A 22189-nucleotide genomic window follows, 5' to 3' on the forward strand; every position below is an offset into this window, starting at 1 on the left:
CATTCTAGAATGTCAAGTGCAGGGATTAATAAAAAAATGTCAGATTGGTCTTTGATCATATTTTCTATGATTAGGCAATTTGAGTAAGTGTTTAAGGTTTACGGCCATACCAGCTTCAGAACGTCCAATCTCATCTGAACTTGGAAGCTAAGCAAGTTTGTGCCTGAATAGTACTGAGGTGGGAACCTACCTAGGAATACCATGTGTTGTAAGCTTTTCTTGCATCACTTTAATTTACTTTCAAGCTGACATTCTCAAATGTGAAGTGCAGTGATTAATAAAAAAACCTATCTGTTAGCACCTGGGAATAGCAGATGCTGTAAGTTTTTTTTGCATCACTTTCATTTACTCTCCAACTCACATGCCTGAATGTGAAGTGCAGTGATTCATCTAAAAACTATCTTTTAGCACCTTGGACTACGAGCTGCTGTAAGCTTCTCTTGCATCACATTAATTTACTTTCAAGATGACATGCTAGGATGTGAAGTGCAGTGATTAATTAAAAAAAACTATCTGTTAGCACCTGGGATTAGCAGATGCTGTAAGTTTTTCTTGCATCACTTTAATTTAATATGCAACTGACATGCTTGTAAGTGAAGTGTACAGATTAAATAGAAATCTATTAGTACCAGGGAATAGCAGGTGCTGTAAGATTTTATTGCATCCCTTAAATTTATGTTCAAGCTATCAAGCTCAAATTTGATGTGCAGTGAATAATTAAATCAAACTATCTGTTAGCACCTGGGAATAGCAGATGCTGTAAGTTTTTATTGCATCACTTTAATTTACTCTCCAACTGACATGCTTGAATGTGAAGTGCAGTGATTAATAAAAAAAACTGTCTGTTAGTGCCTCCGAATACCAGATGTTGTAAGCTTTTATTGCATCATTTTAATTTACTTTCAAGATAACATTCTAGAATGTCAAGTGCAGGGATTAATAAAAAAAAATGTCAGATTGGTCTTTGATCATATTTTCTATGATTAGGCAATTTGAGTAAGTGTTTAAGGTTTACGGCCATACCAGCTTCAGCACGCCTTCAATCTCATCTGAACTTGGAAGCTAAGCAAGTTTGTGCCTGGATAGTACTGAGGTGGGACCCTACCTAGGAATAACATGTGCTGTGAGCTTTTCTTGCATCACTTTAATTTACTTTCAAGCTGACATTCTCAAATGTGAAGTGCAGTGATTAATAAAAAAAACTATCTGTTAGCACCTGGGAATAGCAGATGCTGTAAGTTTTTTTTGCATCACTTTCATTTACTCTCCAACTCACATGCCTGAATGTGAAGTGCAGTGATTCATCAAAAAACTATCTTTTAGCACCTTGGACTATGAGATGCTGTAAGCTTCTCTTGCATCACTTTAATTTACTTTCAAGATGACATGCTAGGATGTGAAGTGCAGTGATTAATTAATAAAACCTATCTGTTAGCACCTGGGAATAGCAGATGCTGTAAGTTTTTCTTGCATCACTTTAATTTAATATGCAACTGACATGCTTGTAAGTGAAGTGTACAGATTAAATAGAAATCTATTAGTACCAGGGAATAGCAGGTGCTGTAAGATTTTATTGCATCCCTTAAATTTATGTTCAAGCTATCAAGCTCAAATTTGATGTGCAGTGAATAATTAAATCAAACTATCTGTTAGCACCTGGGAATAGCAGATGCTGTAAGTTTTTATTGCATCACTTTAATTTACTCTCCAACTGACATGCTTGAATGTGAAGTGCAGTGATTAATAAAAAAAACTGTCTGTTAGTGCCTCCGAATACCAGATGTTGTAAGCTTTTATTGCATCATTTTAATTTACTTTCAAGATAACATTCTAGAATGTCAAGTGCAGGGATTAATAAAAAAAAATGTCAGATTGGTCTTTGATCATATTTTCTATGATTAGGCAATTTGAGTAAGTGTTTAAGGTTTACGGCCATACCAGCTTCAGCACGCCTTCAATCTCATCTGAACTTGGAAGCTAAGCAAGTTTGTGCCTGGATAGAACTGAGGTGGGACCCTACCTAGGAATAACATGTGCTGTGAGCTTTTCTTGCATCACTTTAATTTACTTTCAAGCTGACATTCTCAAATGTGAAGTGCAGTGATTAATAAAAAAAACTATCTGTTAGCACCTGGGAATAGCAGATGCTGTAAGTTTTTTTTGCATCACTTTCATTTACTCTCCAACTCACATGCCTGAATGTGAAGTGCAGTGATTCATCAAAAAACTATCTTTTAGCACCTTGGACTATGAGATGCTGTAAGCTTCTCTTGCATCACTTTAATTTACTTTCAAGATGACATGCTAGGATGTGAAGTGCAGTGATTAATTAATAAAACCTATCTGTTAGCACCTGGGAATAGCAGATGCTGTAAGTTTTTCTTGCATCACTTTAATTTAATATGCAACTGACATGCTTGTATGTGAAGTGTACAGATTAAATAGAAATATTTTAGTACCAGGGAATAGCAGGTCCTGTAAGATTTTATTGCATCCCTTAAATTTATGTTCAAGCTATCAAGCTCAAATTTGAAGTGCAGTGAATAATTAAATCAAACTATCTGTTAGCACCTGGGAATAGCAGATGCTGTAAGTATTTATTGCATCACTTTAATTTACTCTCCAACTAACATGCTTGAATGTGAAGTGCAGTGATTAATAAAAAAACTGTCTGTTAGTGCCTCCGAATACCAGATGTTGTAAGCTTTTATTGCATCATTTTAATTTACTTTCAAGACAACATTCTAGAATGTCAAGTGCAGGGATTAATAAAAAAAAATGTCAGATTGGTATTTGATCATATTTTCTATGATTAGGCAATTTGAGTAAGTGTTTAAGGTTTACGGCCATACCAGCTTCAGAACGTCCAATCTCATCTGAACTTGGAAGCTAAGCAAGTTTGTGCCTGAATAGTACTGAGGTGGGACCCTACCTAGGAATACCATGTGTTGTAAGCTTTTCTTGCATCACTTTAATTTACTTTCAAGCTGACATTCTCAAATGTGAAATGCAGTGATTAATAAAAAAACCTATCTGTTAGCACCTGGGAATAGCAGATGCTGTAAGTTTTTTTTTGCATCACTTTCATTTACTCTCCAACTCACATGCCTGAATGTGAAGTGCAGTGATTCATCTAAAAACTATCTTTTAGCACCTTGGACTACGAGCTGCTGTAAGCTTCTCTTGCATCACATTAATTTACTTTCAAGATGACATGCTAGGATGTGAAGTGCAGTGATTAATTAAAAAAAACTATCTGTTAGCACCTGGGAATAGCAGATGCTGTAAGTTTTTCTTGCATCACTTTAATTTAATATGCAACTGACATGCTTGTAAGTGAAGTTTACAGATTAAATAGAAATCTATTAGTACCAGGGAATAGCAGGTGCTGTAAGATTTTATTGCATCCCTTAAATTTATGTTCAAGCTATCAAGCTCAAATTTGAAGTGCAGTGAATAATTAAATCAAACTATCTGTTAGCACCTGGGAATAGCAGATGCTGTAAGTTTTTATTGCATCACTTTAATTTACTCTCCAACTGACATGCTTGAATGTGAAGTGCAGTGATTAATAAAAAAACTGTCTGTTAGTGCCTCCGAATACCAGATGTTGTAAGCTTTTATTGCATCATTTTAATTTACTTTCAAGATAACATTCTAGAATGTCAAGTGCAGGGATTAATAAAAAAAATGTCAGATTGGTCTTTGATCATATTTTCTATGATTAGGCAATTTGAGTAAGTGTTTAAGGTTTACGGCCATACCAGCTTCAGAACGTCCAATCTCATCTGAACTTGGAAGCTAAGCAAGTTTGTGCCTGAATAGTACTGAGGTGGGACCCTACCTAGGAATACCATGTGTTGTAAGCTTTTCTTGCATCACTTTAATTTACTTTCAAGCTGACATTCTCAAATGTGAAGTGCAGTGATTAATAAAAAAACCTATCTGTTAGCACCTGGGAATAGCAGATGCTGTAAGTTTTTTTTGCATCACTTTCATTTACTCTCCAACTCACATGCCTGAATGTGATGTGCAGTGATTCATCTAAAAACTATCTTTTAGCACCTTGGACTACGAGCTGCTGTAAGCTTCTCTTGCATCACATTAATTTACTTTCAAGATGACATGCTAGGATGTGAAGTGCAGTGATTAATTAAAAAAAACTATCTGTTAGCACCTGGGAATAGCAGATGCTGTAAGTTTTTCTTGCATCACTTTAATTTAATATGCAACTGACATGCTTGTAAGTGAAGTGTACAGATTAAATAGAAATCTATTAGTACCAGGGAATAGCAGGTGCTGTAAGATTTTATTGCATCCCTTAAATTTATGTTCAAGCTATCAAGCTCAAATTTGAAGTGCAGTGAATAATTAAATCAAACTATCTGTTAGCACCTGGGAATAGCAGATGCTGTAAGTTTTTATTGCATCACTTTAATTTACTCTCCAACTGACATGCTTGAATGTGAAGTGCAGTGATTAATAAAAAAAACTGTCTGTTAGTGCCTCCGAATACCAGATGTTGTAAGCTTTTATTGCATCATTTTAATTTACTTTCAAGATAACATTCTAGAATGTCAAGTGCAGGGATTAATAAAAAAAAATGTCAGATTGGTCTTTGATCATATTTTCTATGATTAGGCAATTTGAGTAAGTGTTTAAGGTTTACGGCCATACCAGCTTCAGCACGCCTTCAATCTCATCTGAACTTGGAAGCTAAGCAAGTTTGTGCCTGGATAGTACTGAGGTGGGACCCTACCTAGGAATAACATGTGCTGTGAGCTTTTCTTGCATCACTTTAATTTACTTTCAAGCTGACATTCTCAAATGTGAAGTGCAGTGATTAATAAAAAAAACTATCTGTTAGCACCTGGGAATAGCAGATGCTGTAAGTTTTTTTTGCATCACTTTCATTTACTCTCCAACTCAAATGCCTGAATGTGAAGTGCAGTGATTCATCAAAAAACTATCTTTTAGCACCTTGGACTATGAGATGCTGTAAGCTTCTCTTGCATCACTTTAATTTAATATGCAACTGACATGCTTGTATGTGAAGTGTACAGATTAAATAGAAATATTTTATTACCAGGGAATAGCAGGTCCTGTAAGATTTTATTGCATCCCTTAAATTTATGTTCAAGCTATCAAGCTCAAATTTGAAGTGCAGTGAATAATTAAATCAAACTATCTGTTAGCACCTGGGAATAGCAGATGCTGTAAGTATTTATTGCATCACTTTAATTTACTCTCCAACTAACATGCTTGAATGTGAAGTGCAGTGATTAATAAAAAAACTGTCTGTTAGTGCCTCCGAATACCAGATGTTGTAAGCTTTTATTGCATCATTTTAATTTACTTTCAAGACAACATTCTAGAATGTCAAGTGCAGGGATTAATAAAAAAAAATGTCAGATTGGTATTTGATCATATTTTCTATGATTAGGCAATTTGAGTTAGTGTTTAAGGTTTACGGCCATACCAGCTTCAGAACGTCCAATCTCATCTGAACTTGGAAGCTAAGCAAGTTTGTGCCTGAATAGTACTGAGGTGGGACCCTACCTAGGAATACCATGTGTTGTAAGCTTTTCTTGCATCACTTTAATTTACTTTCAAGCTGACATTCTCAAATGTGAAATGCAGTGATTAATAAAAAAACCTATCTGTTAGCACCTGGGAATAGCAGATGCTGTAAGTTTTTTTTGCATCACTTTCATTTACTCTCCAACTCACATGCCTGAATGTGAAGTGCAGTGATTCATCTAAAAACTATCTTTTAGCACCTTGGACTACGAGCTGCTGTAAGCTTCTCTTGCATCACATTAATTTACTTTCAAGATGACATGCTAGGATGTGAAGTGCAGTGATTAATTAAAAAAAACTATCTGTTAGCACCTGGGAATAGCAGATGCTGTAAGTTTTTCTTGCATCACTTTAATTTAATATGCAACTGACATGCTTGTAAGTGAAGTGTACAGATTAAATAGAAATCTATTAGTACCAGGGAATAGCAGGTGCTGTAAGATTTTATTGCATCCCTTAAATTTATGTTCAAGCTATCAAGCTCAAATTTGAAGTGCAGTGAATAATTAAATCAAACTATCTGTTAGCACCTGGGAATAGCAGATGCTGTAAGTTTTTATTGCATCACTTTAATTTACTCTCCAACTGACATGCTTGAATGTGAAGTGCAGTGATTAATAAAAAAACTGTCTGTTAGTGCCTCCGAATACCAGATGTTGTAAGCTTTTATTGCATCATTTTAATTTACTTTCAAGATAACATTCTAGAATGTCAAGTGCAGGGATTAATAAAAAAAATGTCAGATTGGTCTTTGATCATATTTTCTATGATTAGGCAATTTGAGTAAGTGTTTAAGGTTTACGGCCATACCAGCTTCAGAACGTCCAATCTCATCTGAACTTGGAAGCTAAGCAAGTTTGTGCCTGAATAGTACTGAGGTGGGACCCTACCTAGGAATACCATGTGTTGTAAGCTTTTCTTGCATCACTTTAATTTACTTTCAAGCTGACATTCTCAAATGTGAAGTGCAGTGATTAATAAAAAAACCTATCTGTTAGCACCTGGGAATAGCAGATGCTGTAAGTTTTTTTTGCATCACTTTCATTTACTCTCCAACTCACATGCCTGAATGTGAAGTGCAGTGATTCATCTAAAAACTATCTTTTAGCACCTTGGACTACGAGCTGCTGTAAGCTTCTCTTGCATCACATTAATTTACTTTCAAGATGACATGCTAGGATGTGAAGTGCAGTGATTAATTAAAAAAAACTATCTGTTAGCACCTGGGAATAGCAGATGCTGTAAGTTTTTCTTGCATCACTTTAATTTAATATGCAACTGACATGCTTGTAAGTGAAGTGTACAGATTAAATAGAAATCTATTAGTACCAGGGAATAGCAGGTGCTGTAAGATTTTATTGCATCCCTTAAATTTATGTTCAAGCTATCAAGCTCAAATTTGATGTGCAGTGAATAATTAAATCAAACTATCTGTTAGCACCTGGGAATAGCAGATGCTGTAAGTTTTTATTGCATCACTTTAATTTACTCTCCAACTGACATGCTTGAATGTGAAGTGCAGTGATTAATAAAAAAAACTGTCTGTTAGTGCCTCCGAATACCAGATGTTGTAAGCTTTTATTGCATCATTTTAATTTACTTTCAAGATAACATTCTAGAATGTCAAGTGCAGGGATTAATAAAAAAAAATGTCAGATTGGTCTTTGATCATATTTTCTATGATTAGGCAATTTGAGTAAGTGTTTAAGGTTTACGGCCATACCAGCTTCAGCACGCCTTCAATCTCATCTGAACTTGGAAGCTAAGCAAGTTTGTGCCTGGATAGTACTGAGTTGGGACCCTACCTAGGAATAACATGTGCTGTGAGCTTTTCTTGCATCACTTTAATTTACTTTCAAGCTGACATTCTCAAATGTGAAGTGCAGTGATTAATAAAAAAAACTATCTGTTAGCACCTGGGAATAGCAGATGCTGTAAGTTTTTTTTGCATCACTTTCATTTACTCTCCAACTCACATGCCTGAATGTGAAGTGCAGTGATTCATCAAAAAACTATCTTTTAGCACCTTGGACTATGAGATGCTGTAAGCTTCTCTTGCATCACTTTAATTTAATATGCAACTGACATGCTTGTATGTGAAGTGTACAGATTAAATAGAAATATTTTATTACCAGGGAATAGCAGGTCCTGTAAGATTTTATTGCATCCCTTAAATTTATGTTCAAGCTATCAAGCTCAAATTTGAAGTGCAGTGAATAATTAAATCAAACTATCTGTTAGCACCTGGGAATAGCAGATGCTGTAAGTATTTATTGCATCACTTTAATTTACTCTCCAACTAACATGCTTGAATGTGAAGTGCAGTGATTAATAAAAAAACTGTCTGTTAGTGCCTCCGAATACCAGATGTTGTAAGCTTTTATTGCATCATTTTAATTTACTTTCAAGACAACATTCTAGAATGTCAAGTGCAGGGATTAATAAAAAAAAATGTCAGATTGGTATTTGATCATATTTTCTATGATTAGGCAATTTGAGTTAGTGTTTAAGGTTTACGGCCATACCAGCTTCAGAACGTCCAATCTCATCTGAACTTGGAAGCTAAGCAAGTTTGTGCCTGAATAGTACTGAGGTGGGACCCTACCTAGGAATACCATGTGTTGTAAGCTTTTCTTGCATCACTTTAATTTACTTTCAAGCTGACATTCTCAAATGTGAAATGCAGTGATTAATAAAAAAACCTATCTGTTAGCACCTGGGAATAGCAGATGCTGTAAGTTTTTTTTGCATCACTTTCATTTACTCTCCAACTCACATGCCTGAATGTGAAGTGCAGTGATTCATCTAAAAACTATCTTTTAGCACCTTGGACTACGAGCTGCTGTAAGCTTCTCTTGCATCACATTAATTTACTTTCAAGATGACATGCTAGGATGTGAAGTGCAGTGATTAATTAAAAAAAACTATCTGTTAGCACCTGGGAATAGCAGATGCTGTAAGTTTTTCTTGCATCACTTTAATTTAATATGCAACTGACATGCTTGTAAGTGAAGTGTACAGATTAAATAGAAATCTATTAGTACCAGGGAATAGCAGGTGCTGTAAGATTTTATTGCATCCCTTAAATTTATGTTCAAGCTATCAAGCTCAAATTTGAAGTGCAGTGAATAATTAAATCAAACTATCTGTTAGCACCTGGGAATAGCAGATGCTGTAAGTTTTTATTGCATCACTTTAATTTACTCTCCAACTGACATGCTTGAATGTGAAGTGCAGTGATTAATAAAAAAACTGTCTGTTAGTGCCTCCGAATACCAGATGTTGTAAGCTTTTATTGCATCATTTTAATTTACTTTCAAGATAACATTCTAGAATGTCAAGTGCAGGGATTAATAAAAAAAATGTCAGATTGGTCTTTGATCATATTTTCTATGATTAGGCAATTTGAGTAAGTGTTTAAGGTTTACGGCCATACCAGCTTCAGAACGTCCAATCTCATCTGAACTTGGAAGCTAAGCAAGTTTGTGCCTGAATAGTACTGAGGTGGGACCCTACCTAGGAATACCATGTGTTGTAAGCTTTTCTTGCATCACTTTAATTTACTTTCAAGCTGACATTCTCAAATGTGAAGTGCAGTGATTAATAAAAAAACCTATCTGTTAGCACCTGGGAATAGCAGATGCTGTAAGTTTTTTTTGCATCACTTTCATTTACTCTCCAACTCACATGCCTGAATGTGAAGTGCAGTGATTCATCTAAAAACTATCTTTTAGCACCTTGGACTACGAGCTGCTGTAAGCTTCTCTTGCATCACATTAATTTACTTTCAAGATGACATGCTAGGATGTGAAGTGCAGTGATTAATTAAAAAAAACTATCTGTTAGCACCTGGGAATAGCAGATGCTGTAAGTTTTTCTTGCATCACTTTAATTTAATATGCAACTGACATGCTTGTAAGTGAAGTGTACAGATTAAATAGAAATCTATTAGTACCAGGGAATAGCAGGTGCTGTAAGATTTTATTGCATCCCTTAAATTTATGTTCAAGCTATCAAGCTCAAATTTGAAGTGCAGTGAATAATTAAATCAAACTATCTGTTAGCACCTGGGAATAGCAGATGCTGTAAGTTTTTATTGCATCACTTTAATTTACTCTCCAACTGACATGCTTGAATGTGAAGTGCAGTGATTAATAAAAAAACTGTCTGTTAGTGCCTCCGAATACCAGATGTTGTAAGCTTTTATTGCATCATTTTAATTTACTTTCAAGATAACATTCTAGAATGTCAAGTGCAGGGATTAATAAAAAAAATGTCAGATTGGTCTTTGATCATATTTTCTATGATTAGGCAATTTGAGTAAGTGTTTAAGGTTTACGGCCATACCAGCTTCAGAACGTCCAATCTCATCTGAACTTGGAAGCTAAGCAAGTTTGTGCCTGAATAGTACTGAGGTGGGACCCTACCTAGGAATACCATGTGTTGTAAGCTTTTCTTGCATCACTTTAATTTACTTTCAAGCTGACATTCTCAAATGTGAAGTGCAGTGATTAATAAAAAAACCTATCTGTTAGCACCTGGGAATAGCAGATGCTGTAAGTTTTTTTTGCATCACTTTCATTTACTCTCCAACTCACATGCCTGAATGTGAAGTGCAGTGATTCATCTAAAAACTATCTTTTAGCACCTTGGACTACGAGCTGCTGTAAGCTTCTCTTGCATCACATTAATTTACTTTCAAGATGACATGCTAGGATGTGAAGTGCAGTGATTAATTAAAAAAAACTATCTGTTAGCACCTGGGAATAGCAGATGCTGTAAGTTTTTCTTGCATCACTTTAATTTAATATGCAACTGACATGCTTGTAAGTGAAGTGTACAGATTAAATAGAAATCTATTAGTACCAGGGAATAGCAGGTGCTGTAAGATTTTATTGCATCCCTTAAATTTATGTTCAAGCTATCAAGCTCAAATTTGATGTGCAGTGAATAATTAAATCAAACTATCTGTTAGCACCTGGGAATAGCAGATGCTGTAAGTTTTTATTGCATCACTTTAATTTACTCTCCAACTGACATGCTTGAATGTGAAGTGCAGTGATTAATAAAAAAAACTGTCTGTTAGTGCCTCCGAATACCAGATGTTGTAAGCTTTTATTGCATCATTTTAATTTACTTTCAAGATAACATTCTAGAATGTCAAGTGCAGGGATTAATAAAAAAAAATGTCAGATTGGTCTTTGATCATATTTTCTATGATTAGGCAATTTGAGTAAGTGTTTAAGGTTTACGGCCATACCAGCTTCAGCACGCCTTCAATCTCATCTGAACTTGGAAGCTAAGCAAGTTTGTGCCTGGATAGTACTGAGGTGGGACCCTACCTAGGAATAACATGTGCTGTGAGCTTTTCTTGCATCACTTTAATTTACTTTCAAGCTGACATTCTCAAATGTGAAGTGCAGTGATTAATAAAAAAAACTATCTGTTAGCACCTGGGAATAGCAGATGCTGTAAGTTTTTTTTGCATCACTTTCATTTACTCTCCAACTCACATGCCTGAATGTGAAGTGCAGTGATTCATCAAAAAACTATCTTTTAGCACCTTGGACTATGAGATGCTGTAAGCTTCTCTTGCATCACTTTAATTTAATATGCAACTGACATGCTTGTATGTGAAGTGTACAGATTAAATAGAAATATTTTATTACCAGGGAATAGCAGGTCCTGTAAGATTTTATTGCATCCCTTAAATTTATGTTCAAGCTATCAAGCTCAAATTTGAAGTGCAGTGAATAATTAAATCAAACTATCTGTTAGCACCTGGGAATAGCAGATGCTGTAAGTATTTATTGCATCACTTTAATTTACTCTCCAACTAACATGCTTGAATGTGAAGTGCAGTGATTAATAAAAAAACTGTCTGTTAGTGCCTCCGAATACCAGATGTTGTAAGCTTTTATTGCATCATTTTAATTTACTTTCAAGACAACATTCTAGAATGTCAAGTGCAGGGATTAATAAAAAAAAATGTCAGATTGGTATTTGATCATATTTTCTATGATTAGGCAATTTGAGTTAGTGTTTAAGGTTTACGGCCATACCAGCTTCAGAACGTCCAATCTCATCTGAACTTGGAAGCTAAGCAAGTTTGTGCCTGAATAGTACTGAGGTGGGACCCTACCTAGGAATACCATGTGTTGTAAGCTTTTCTTGCATCACTTTAATTTACTTTCAAGCTGACATTCTCAAATGTGAAATGCAGTGATTAATAAAAAAACCTATCTGTTAGCACCTGGGAATAGCAGATGCTGTAAGTTTTTTTTGCATCACTTTCATTTACTCTCCAACTCACATGCCTGAATGTGAAGTGCAGTGATTCATCTAAAAACTATCTTTTAGCACCTTGGACTACGAGCTGCTGTAAGCTTCTCTTGCATCACATTAATTTACTTTCAAGATGACATGCTAGGATGTGAAGTGCAGTGATTAATTAAAAAAAACTATCTGTTAGCACCTGGGAATAGCAGATGCTGTAAGTTTTTCTTGCATCACTTTAATTTAATATGCAACTGACATGCTTGTAAGTGAAGTGTACAGATTAAATAGAAATCTATTAGTACCAGGGAATAGCAGGTGCTGTAAGATTTTATTGCATCCCTTAAATTTATGTTCAAGCTATCAAGCTCAAATTTGATGTGCAGTGAATAATTAAATCAAACTATCTATTAGCACCTGGGAATAGCAGATGCTGTAAGTTTTTATTGCATCACTTTAATTTACTCTCCAACTGACATGCTTGAATGTGAAGTGCAGTGATTAATAAAAAAAACTGTCTGTTAGTGCCTCCGAATACCAGATGTTGTAAGCTTTTATTGCATCATTTTAATTTACTTTCAAGATAACATTCTAGAATGTCAAGTGCAGGGATTAATAAAAAAAAATGTCAGATTGGTCTTTGATCATATTTTCTATGATTAGGCAATTTGAGTAAGTGTTTAAGGTTTACGGCCATACCAGCTTCAGCACGCCTTCAATCTCATCTGAACTTGGAAGCTAAGCAAGTTTGTGCCTGGATAGTACTGAGGTGGGACCCTACCTAGGAATAACATGTGCTGTGAGCTTTTCTTGCATCACTTTAATTTACTTTCAAGCTGACATTCTCAAATGTGAAGTGCAGTGATTAATAAAAAAAACTATCTGTTAGCACCTGGGAATAGCAGATGCTGTAAGTTTTTTTTGCATCACTTTCATTTACTCTCCAACTCACATGCCTGAATGTGAAGTGCAGTGATTCATCAAAAAACTATCTTTTAGCACCTTGGACTATGAGATGCTGTAAGCTTCTCTTGCATCACTTTAATTTAATATGCAACTGACATGCTTGTATGTGAAGTGTACAGATTAAATAGAAATATTTTAGTACCAGGGAATAGCAGGTCCTGTAAGATTTTATTGCATCCCTTAAATTTATGTTCAAGCTATCAAGCTCAAATTTGAAGTGCAGTGAATAATTAAATCAAACTATCTGTTAGCACCTGGGAATAGCAGATGCTGTAAGTATTTATTGCATCACTTTAATTTACTCTCCAACTAACATGCTTGAATGTGAAGTGCAGTGATTAATAAAAAAACTGTCTGTTAGTGCCTCCGAATACCAGATGTTGTAAGCTTTTATTGCATCATTTTAATTTACTTTCAAGACAACATTCTAGAATGTCAAGTGCAGGGATTAATAAAAAAAAATGTCAGATTGGTATTTGATCATATTTTCTATGATTAGGCAATTTGAGTAAGTGTTTAAGGTTTACGGCCATACCAGCTTCAGAACGTCCAATCTCATCTGAACTTGGAAGCTAAGCAAGTTTGTGCCTGAATAGTACTGAGGTGGGACCCTACCTAGGAATACCATGTGTTGTAAGCTTTTCTTGCATCACTTTAATTTACTTTCAAGCTGACATTCTCAAATGTGAAATGCAGTGATTAATAAAAAAACCTATCTGTTAGCACCTGGGAATAGCAGATGCTGTAAGTTTTTTTTGCATCACTTTCATTTACTCTCCAACTCACATGCCTGAATGTGAAGTGCAGTGATTCATCTAAAAACTATCTTTTAGCACCTTGGACTACGAGCTGCTGTAAGCTTCTCTTGCATCACATTAATTTACTTTCAAGATGACATGCTAGGATGTGAAGTGCAGTGATTAATTAAAAAAAACTATCTGTTAGCACCTGGGAATAGCAGATGCTGTAAGTTTTTCTTGCATCACTTTAATTTAATATGCAACTGACATGCTTGTAAGTGAAGTGTACAGATTAAATAGAAATCTATTAGTACCAGGGAATAGCAGGTGCTGTAAGATTTTATTGCATCCCTTAAATTTATGTTCAAGCTATCAAGCTCAAATTTGAAGTGCAGTGAATAATTAAATCAAACTATCTGTTAGCACCTGGGAATAGCAGATGCTGTAAGTTTTTATTGCATCACTTTAATTTACTCTCCAACTGACATGCTTGAATGTGAAGTGCAGTGATTAATAAAAAAACTGTCTGTTAGTGCCTCCGAATACCAGATGTTGTAAGCTTTTATTGCATCATTTTAATTTACTTTCAAGATAACATTCTAGAATGTCAAGTGCAGGGATTAATAAAAAAAAATGTCAGATTGGTCTTTGATCATATTTTCTATGATTAGGCAATTTGAGTAAGTGTTTAAGGTTTACGGCCATACCAGCTTCAGCACGCCTTCAATCTCATCTGAACTTGGAAGCTAAGCAAGTTTGTGCCTGGATAGTACTGAGGTGGGACCCTACCTAGGAATAACATGTGCTGTGAGCTTTTCTTGCATCACTTTAATTTACTTTCAAGCTGACATTCTCAAATGTGAAGTGCAGTGATTAATAAAAAAAACTATCTGTTAGCACCTGGGAATAGCAGATGCTGTAAGTTTTTTTTGCATCACTTTCATTTACTCTCCAACTCACATGCCTGAATGTGAAGTGCAGTGATTCATCAAAAAACTATCTTTTAGCACCTTGGACTATGAGATGCTGTAAGCTTCTCTTGCATCACTTTAATTTAATATGCAACTGACATGCTTGTATGTGAAGTGTACAGATTAAATAGAAATATTTTAGTACCAGGGAATAGCAGGTCCTGTAAGATTTTATTGCATCCCTTAAATTTATGTTCAAGCTATCAAGCTCAAATTTGAAGTGCAGTGAATAATTAAATCAAACTATCTGTTAGCACCTGGGAATAGCAGATGCTGTAAGTATTTATTGCATCACTTTAATTTACTCTCCAACTAACATGCTTGAATGTGAAGTGCAGTGATTAATAAAAAAACTGTCTGTTAGTGCCTCCGAATACCAGATGTTGTAAGCTTTTATTGCATCATTTTAATTTACTTTCAAGACAACATTCTAGAATGTCAAGTGCAGGGATTAATAAAAAAAAATGTCAGATTGGTATTTGATCATATTTTCTATGATTAGGCAATTTGAGTTAGTGTTTAAGGTTTACGGCCATACCAGCTTCAGAACGTCCAATCTCATCTGAACTTGGAAGCTAAGCAAGTTTGTGCCTGAATAGTACTGAGGTGGGACCCTACCTAGGAATACCATGTGTTGTAAGCTTTTCTTGCATCACTTTAATTTACTTTCAAGCTGACATTCTCAAATGTGAAGTGCAGTGATTAATAAAAAAAACTATCTGTTAGCACCTGGGAATAGCAGATGCTGTAAGTTTTTTTTGCATCACTTTCATTTACTCTCCAACTCACATGCCTGAATGTGAAGTGCAGTGATTCATCAAAAAACTATCTTTTAGCACCTTGGACTATGAGATGCTGTAAGCTTCTCTTGCATCACTTTAATTTAATATGCAACTGACATGCTTGTATGTGAAGTGTACAGATTAAATAGAAATATTTTAGTACCAGGGAATAGCAGGTCCTGTAAGATTTTATTGCATCCCTTAAATTTATGTTCAAGCTATCAAGCTCAAATTTGAAGTGCAGTGAATAATTAAATCAAACTATCTGTTAGCACCTGGGAATAGCAGATGCTGTAAGTATTTATTGCATCACTTTAATTTACTCTCCAACTAACATGCTTGAATGTGAAGTGCAGTGATTAATAAAAAAACTGTCTGTTAGTGCCTCCGAATACCAGATGTTGTAAGCTTTTATTGCATCATTTTAATTTACTTTCAAGACAACATTCTAGAATGTCAAGTGCAGGGATTAATAAAAAAAAATGTCAGATTGGTATTTGATCATATTTTCTATGATTAGGCAATTTGAGTTAGTGTTTAAGGTTTACGGCCATACCAGCTTCAGAACGTCCAATCTCATCTGAACTTGGAAGCTAAGCAAGTTTGTGCCTGAATAGTACTGAGGTGGGACCCTACCTAGGAATACCATGTGTTGTAAGCTTTTCTTGCATCACTTTAATTTACTTTCAAGCTGACATTCTCAAATGTGAAATGCAGTGATTAATAAAAAAACCTATCTGTTAGCACCTGGGAATAGCAGATGCTGTAAGTTTTTTTTGCATCACTTTCATTTACTCTCCAACTCACATGCCTGAATGTGAAGTGCAGTGATTCATCTAAAAACTATCTTTTAGCACCTTGGACTACGAGCTGCTGTAAGCTTCTCTTGCATCACATTAATTTACTTTCAAGATGACATGCTAGGATGTGAAGTGCAGTGATTAATTAAAAAAAACTATCTGTTAGCACCTGGGAATAGCAGATGCTGTAAGTTTTTCTTGCATCACTTTAATTTAATATGCAACTGACATGCTTGTAAGTGAAGTGTACAGATTAAATAGAAATCTATTAGTACCAGGGAATAGCAGGTGCTGTAAGATTTTATTGCATCCCTTAAATTTATGTTCAAGCTATCAAGCTCAAATTTGATGTGCAGTGAATAATTAAATCAAACTATCTGTTAGCACCTGGGAATAGCAGATGCTGTAAGTTTTTATTGCATCACTTTAATTTACTCTCCAACTGACATGCTTGAATGTGAAGTGCAGTGATTAATAAAAAAAACTGTCTGTTAGTGCCTCCGAATACCAGATGTTGTAAGCTTTTATTGCATCATTTTAATTTACTTTCAAGATAACATTCTAGAATGTCAAGTGCAGGGATTAATAAAAAAAAATGTCAGATTGGTCTTTGATCATATTTTCTATGATTAGGCAATTTGAGTAAGTGTTTAAGGTTTACGGCCATACCAGCTTCAGCACGCCTTCAATCTCATCTGAACTTGGAAGCTAAGCAAGTTTGTGCCTGGATAGTACTGAGGTGGGACCCTACCTAGGAATAACATGTGCTGTGAGCTTTTCTTGCATCACTTTAATTTACTTTCAAGCTGACATTCTCAAATGTGAAGTGCAGTGATTAATAAAAAAAACTATCTGTTAGCACCTGGGAATAGCAGATGCTGTAAGTTTTTTTTGCATCACTTTCATTTACTCTCCAACTCACATGCCTGAATGTGAAGTGCAGTGATTCATCAAAAAACTATCTTTTAGCACCTTGGACTATGAGATGCTGTAAGCTTCTCTTGCATCACTTTAATTTACTTTCAAGATGACATGCTAGGATGTGAAGTGCAGTGATTAATTAATAAAACCTATCTGTTAGCACCTGGGAATAGCAGATGCTGTAAGTTTTTCTTGCATCACTTTAATTTAATATGCAACTGACATGCTTGTATGTGAAGTGTACAGATTAAATAGAAATATTTTAGTACCAGGGAATAGCAGGTCCTGTAAGATTTTATTGCATCCCTTAAATTTATGTTCAAGCTATCAAGCTCAAATTTGAAGTGCAGTGAATAATTAAATCAAACTATCTGTTAGCACCTGGGAATAGCAGATGCTGTAAGTTTTTATTGCATCACTTTAATTTACTCTCCAACTGACATGCTTGAATGTGAAGTGCAGTGATTAATAAAAAAACTGTCTGTTAGTGCCTCCGAATACCAGATGTTGTAAGCTTTTATTGCATCATTTTAATTTACTTTCAAGATAACATTCTAGAATGTCAAGTGCAGGGATTAATAAAAAAAAATGTCAGATTGGTCTTTGATCATATTTTCTATGATTAGGCAATTTGAGTAAGTGTTTAAGGTTTACGGCCATACCAGCTTCAGCACGCCTTCAATCTCATCTGAACTTGGAAGCTAAGCAAGTTTGTGCCTGGATAGTACTGAGGTGGGACCCTACCTAGGAATACCATGTGCTGTGAGCTTTTCTTGCATCACTTTAATTTACTTTCAAGCTGACATGCTCATATGTGAAGTGCAGTGATTAATAAAAAAAACTATCTGTTAGCACCTGGGAATAGCAGATGCTGTAAGTTTTTTTTGCATCACTTTCATTTACTCTCCAACTCACATGCCTGAATGTGAAGTGCAGTGATTCATCAAAAAACTATCTTTTAGCACCTTGGACTATGAGATGCTGTAAGCTTCTCTTGCATCACTTTAATTTACTTTCAAGATGACATGCTAGGATGTGAAGTGCAGTGATTAATTAAAAAAAACTATCTGTTAGCACCTGGGAATAGCAGATGCTGTAAGTTTTTCTTGCATCACTTTAATTTAATATGCAACTGACATGCTTGTAAGTGAAGTGTACAGATTAAATAGAAATCTATTAGTACCAGGGAATAGCAGGTGCTGTAAGATTTTATTGCATCCCTTAAATTTATGTTCAAGCTATCAAGCTCAAATTTGAAGTGCAGTGAATAATTAAATCAAACTATCTGTTAGCACCTGGGAATAGCAGATGCTGTAAGTTTTTATTGCATCACTTTAATTTACTCTCCAACTGACATGCTTGAATGTGAAGTGCAGTGATTAATAAAAAAACTGTCTGTTAGTGCCTCCGAATACCAGATGTTGTAAGCTTTTATTGCATCATTTTAATTTACTTTCAAGATAACATTCTAGAATGTCAAGTGCAGGGATTAATAAAAAAAAATGTCAGATTGGTCTTTGATCATATTTTCTATGATTAGGCAATTTGAGTAAGTGTTTAAGGTTTACGGCCATACCAGCTTCAGAACGTCCAATCTCATCTGAACTTGGAAGCTAAGCAAGTTTGTGCCTGAATAGTACTGAGGTGGGACCCTACCTAGGAATACCATGTGTTGTAAGCTTTTCTTGCATCACTTTAATTTACTTTCAAGCTGACATTCTCAAATGTGAAGTGCAGTGATTAATAAAAAAACCTATCTGTTAGCACCTGGGAATAGCAGATGCTGTAAGTTTTTTTTGCATCACTTTCATTTACTCTCCAACTCACATGCCTGAATGTGAAGTGCAGTGATTCATCTAAAAACTATCTTTTAGCACCTTGGACTACGAGCTGCTGTAAGCTTCTCTTGCATCACATTAATTTACTTTCAAGATGACATGCTAGGATGTGAAGTGCAGTGATTAATTAAAAAAAACTATCTGTTAGCACCTGGGAATAGCAGATGCTGTAAGTTTTTCTTGCATCACTTTAATTTAATATGCAACTGACATGCTTGTAAGTGAAGTGTACAGATTAAATAGAAATCTATTAGTACCAGGGAATAGCAGGTGCTGTAAGATTTTATTGCATCCCTTAAATTTATGTTCAAGCTATCAAGCTCAAATTTGAAGTGCAGTGAATAATTAAATCAAACTATCTGTTAGCACCTGGGAATAGCAGATGCTGTAAGTTTTTATTGCATCACTTTAATTTACTCTCCAACTGACATGCTTGAATGTGAAGTGCAGTGATTAATAAAAAAACTGTCTGTTAGTGCCTCCGAATACCAGATGTTGTAAGCTTTTATTGCATCATTTTAATTTACTTTCAAGATAACATTCTAGAATGTCAAGTGCAGGGATTAATAAAAAAAAATGTCAGATTGGTCTTTGATCATATTTTCTATGATTAGGCAATTTGAGTAAGTGTTTAAGGTTTACGGCCATACCAGCTTCAGCATGCCTTCTATCTCATCTGAACTTAGAAGCTAAGCAAGTTTGTGCCTGGATAGTACTGAGGTGGGACCCTACCTAGGAATACCATGTGCTGTGAGCTTTTCTTGCATCACTTTAATTTACTTTCAAGCTGACATGCTCAAATGTGAAGTGCAGTGATTAATAAAAAAAACTATCTGTTAGCACCTGGGAATAGCAGATGCTGTAAGTTTTTTTTGCATCACTTTCATTTACTCTCCAACTCAAATGCCTGAATGTGAAGTGCAGTGATTCATCAAAAAACTATCTTTTAGCACCTTGGACTATGAGATGCTGTAAGCTTCTCTTGCATCACTTTAATTTACTTTCAAGATGACATGCTAGGATGTGAAGTGCAGTGATTAATTAATAAAACCTATCTGTTAGCACCTGGGAATAGCAGATGCTGTAAGTTTTTCTTGCATCACTTTAATTTAATATGCAACTGACATGCTTGTATGTGAAGTGTACAGATTAAATAGAAATATTTTAGTACCAGGGAATAGCAGGTCCTGTAAGATTTTATTGCATCCCTTAAATTTATGTTCAAGCTATCAAGCTCAAATTTGAAGTGCAGTGAATAATTAAATCAAACTATCTGTTAGCACCTGGGAATAGCAGATGCTGTAAGTATTTATTGCATCACTTTAATTTACTCTCCAACTAACATGCTTGAATGTGAAGTGCAGTGATTAATAAAAAAACTGTCTGTTAGTGCCTCCGAATACCAGATGTTGTAAGCTTTTATTGCATCATTTTAATTTACTTTCAAGACAACATTCTAGAATGTCAAGTGCAGGGATTAATAAAAAAAATTGTCAGATTGGTATTTGATCATATTTTCTATGATTAGGCAATTTGAGTAAGTGTTTAAGGTTTACGGCCATACCAGCTTCAGAACGTCCAATCTCATCTGAACTTGGAAGCTAAGCAAGTTTGTGCCTGAATAGTACTGAGGTGGGACCCTACCTAGGAATACCATGTGTTGTAAGCTTTTCTTGCATCACTTTAATTTACTTTCAAGCTGACATGCTCAAATGTGAAGTGCAGTGATTAATAAAAAAAACTATCTGTTAGCACCTGGGAATAGCAGATGCTGTAAGTTTTTTTTGCATCACTTTCATTTACTCTCCAACTCACATGCCTGAATGTGAAGTGCAGTGATTCATCAAAAAACTATCTTTTAGCACCTTGGACTATGAGATGCTGTAAGCTTCTCTTGCATCACTTTAATTTACTTTCAAGATGACATGCTAGGATGTGAAGTGCAGTGATTAATTAAAAAAACCTATCTGTTAGCACCTGGGAATAGCAGATGCTGTAAGTTTTTTTTGCATCACTTTCATTTACTCTCCAACTCACATGCCTGAATGTGAAGTGCAGTGATTCATCTAAAAACTATCTTTTAGCACCTTGGACTACGAGCTGCTGTAAGCTTCTCTTGCATCACATTAATTTACTTTCAAGATGACATGCTAGGATGTGAAGTGCAGTGATTAATTAAAAAAAACTATCTGTTAGCACCTGGGAATAGCAGATGCTGTAAGTTTTTCTTGCATCACTTTAATTTAATATGCAACTGACATGCTTGTAAGTGAAGTGTACAGATTAAATAGAAATCTATTAGTACCAGGGAATAGCAGGTGCTGTAAGATTTTATTGCATCCCTTAAATTTATGTTCAAGCTATCAAGCTCAAATTTGAAGTGCAGTGAATAATTAAATCAAACTATCTGTTAGCACCTGGGAATAGCAGATGCTGTAAGTTTTTATTGCATCACTTTAATTTACTCTCCAACTGACATGCTTGAATGTGAAGTGCAGTGATTAATAAAAAAACTGTCTGTTAGTGCCTCCGAATACCAGATGTTGTAAGCTTTTATTGCATCATTTTAATTTACTTTCAAGATAACATTCTAGAATGTCAAGTGCAGGGATTAATAAAAAAAAATGTCAGATTGGTCTTTGATCATATTTTCTATGATTAGGCAATTTGAGTAAGTGTTTAAGGTTTACGGCCATACCAGCTTCAGCACGCCTTCAATCTCATCTGAACTTGGAAGCTAAGCAAGTTTGTGCCTGGATAGTACTGAGGTGGGACCCTACCTAGGAATACCATGTGCTGTGAGCTTTTCTTGCATCACTTTAATTTACTTTCAAGCTGACATGCTCAAATGTGAAGTGCAGTGATTAATAAAAAAAACTATCTGTTAGCACCTGGGAATAGCAGATGCTGTAAGTTTTTTTTGCATCACTTTCATTTACTCTCCAACTCACATGCCTGAATGTGAAGTGCAGTGATTCATCAAAAAACTATCTTTTAGCACCTTGGACTATGAGATGCTGTAAGCTTCTCTTGCATCACTTTAATTTACTTTCAAGATGACATGCTAGGATGTGAAGTGCAGTGATTAATTAATAAAACCTATCTGTTAGCACCTGGGAATAGCAGATGCTGTAAGTTTTTCTTGCATCACTTTAATTTAATATGCAACTGACATGCTTGTATGTGAAGTGTACAGATTAAATAGAAATATTTTAGTACCAGGGAATAGCAGGTCCTGTAAGATTTTATTGCATCCCTTAAATTTATGTTCAAGCTATCAAGCTCAAATTTGAAGTGCAGTGAATAATTAAATCA

At 35.2% G+C, this 22189-nt stretch overlaps 16 pseudogenes; all 16 read left to right on the plus strand.

Moving 5' to 3' along the window:
• Window positions 1-96: 96 nt before the first annotated feature.
• LOC145644851 (5S ribosomal RNA) lies at window positions 97-215 on the plus strand (annotated as a pseudogene).
• A 2623-nt stretch (window positions 216-2838) lies between these two features.
• Window positions 2839-2957, plus strand: LOC145644999 (5S ribosomal RNA; annotated as a pseudogene).
• A 793-nt stretch (window positions 2958-3750) lies between these two features.
• On the plus strand, window positions 3751-3869 carry LOC145645000 (5S ribosomal RNA; annotated as a pseudogene).
• Window positions 3870-5465: 1596 nt separating this feature from the next.
• On the plus strand, window positions 5466-5584 carry LOC145645001 (5S ribosomal RNA; annotated as a pseudogene).
• A 792-nt stretch (window positions 5585-6376) lies between these two features.
• LOC145645002 (5S ribosomal RNA) lies at window positions 6377-6495 on the plus strand (annotated as a pseudogene).
• Window positions 6496-8091: 1596 nt separating this feature from the next.
• Window positions 8092-8210, plus strand: LOC145645003 (5S ribosomal RNA; annotated as a pseudogene).
• Window positions 8211-9002: 792 nt separating this feature from the next.
• On the plus strand, window positions 9003-9121 carry LOC145645005 (5S ribosomal RNA; annotated as a pseudogene).
• Window positions 9122-9913: 792 nt separating this feature from the next.
• Window positions 9914-10032, plus strand: LOC145645006 (5S ribosomal RNA; annotated as a pseudogene).
• A 1596-nt stretch (window positions 10033-11628) lies between these two features.
• Window positions 11629-11747, plus strand: LOC145645007 (5S ribosomal RNA; annotated as a pseudogene).
• A 1596-nt stretch (window positions 11748-13343) lies between these two features.
• Window positions 13344-13462, plus strand: LOC145645008 (5S ribosomal RNA; annotated as a pseudogene).
• Window positions 13463-15057: 1595 nt separating this feature from the next.
• LOC145645009 (5S ribosomal RNA) lies at window positions 15058-15176 on the plus strand (annotated as a pseudogene).
• A 681-nt stretch (window positions 15177-15857) lies between these two features.
• Window positions 15858-15976, plus strand: LOC145645010 (5S ribosomal RNA; annotated as a pseudogene).
• A 1708-nt stretch (window positions 15977-17684) lies between these two features.
• On the plus strand, window positions 17685-17805 carry LOC145646009 (5S ribosomal RNA; annotated as a pseudogene).
• Window positions 17806-18598: 793 nt separating this feature from the next.
• LOC145645011 (5S ribosomal RNA) lies at window positions 18599-18717 on the plus strand (annotated as a pseudogene).
• Window positions 18718-20424: 1707 nt separating this feature from the next.
• On the plus strand, window positions 20425-20543 carry LOC145645012 (5S ribosomal RNA; annotated as a pseudogene).
• Window positions 20544-21558: 1015 nt separating this feature from the next.
• LOC145646010 (5S ribosomal RNA) lies at window positions 21559-21679 on the plus strand (annotated as a pseudogene).
• The last annotated feature ends 510 nt before the right edge of the window (window positions 21680-22189 follow it).

Source organism: Electrophorus electricus, chromosome 13 (assembly GCF_041902795.1).
Source record: "Electrophorus electricus isolate QZ-2024a chromosome 13, ASM4190279v1, whole genome shotgun sequence".
Classification (NCBI taxonomy): domain Eukaryota; kingdom Metazoa; phylum Chordata; class Actinopteri; order Gymnotiformes; family Gymnotidae; genus Electrophorus; species Electrophorus electricus.